Source organism: Pterocles gutturalis, unplaced genomic scaffold, assembly GCF_000699245.1.
Source record: "Pterocles gutturalis isolate BGI_N339 unplaced genomic scaffold, ASM69924v1 scaffold21337, whole genome shotgun sequence".
NCBI classification, from domain to species: domain Eukaryota; kingdom Metazoa; phylum Chordata; class Aves; order Pterocliformes; family Pteroclidae; genus Pterocles; species Pterocles gutturalis.
The window spans coordinates 3,841-4,401 of NW_010115932.1; positions in this window are offsets into that span (position 1 = coordinate 3,841).

Sequence of the window (561 nt, forward strand, 5' to 3'; positions counted from 1 at the left end):
GGCTCTCAAATAAAAAAAAACAAACAACCCCAACAAACAAGGCTGTTTATTTAGACTTAGAGATAGCGGTGAAGAATATGCTAAAACCAGCTGTTGCTCTATTGTACAGGGTTTTTTCAGCAGAATCTAAACATTGGCCCCCAAATATTTACGTGTATCCCTTTCCATACTACCTGAGAAATGTTGAAAACCATGCAGACAGATTTGTGCCCTCTGCTCAATTACAGAAATCTGGGATTGTTAGCTAAAGATGGGACTTCCAGAATAATTTTGTAAAGTAAGATTTTACATCTCTTTTGCTTTATAAGCGTCGTGGGCATTGAACACCTCTATGTTCAAGACATATCCAAAAAAAGGTCATTCTTGGGAAAAAGCCAGACCTGAAAAAAAAAAACATTTGAAAGCAGATATCTGGAGAACACATGAAAAAGTCAGTCTTTCTGAAGTACCAACCAGACTAACTGTAATAGTAACGAAATATTTCAAAAACTTCTAAAATGCACAGAAGTTCCCCTTATTTGTGTTATGATCACTTTCTTTCAGGTCCGTGTCATCCTGCTG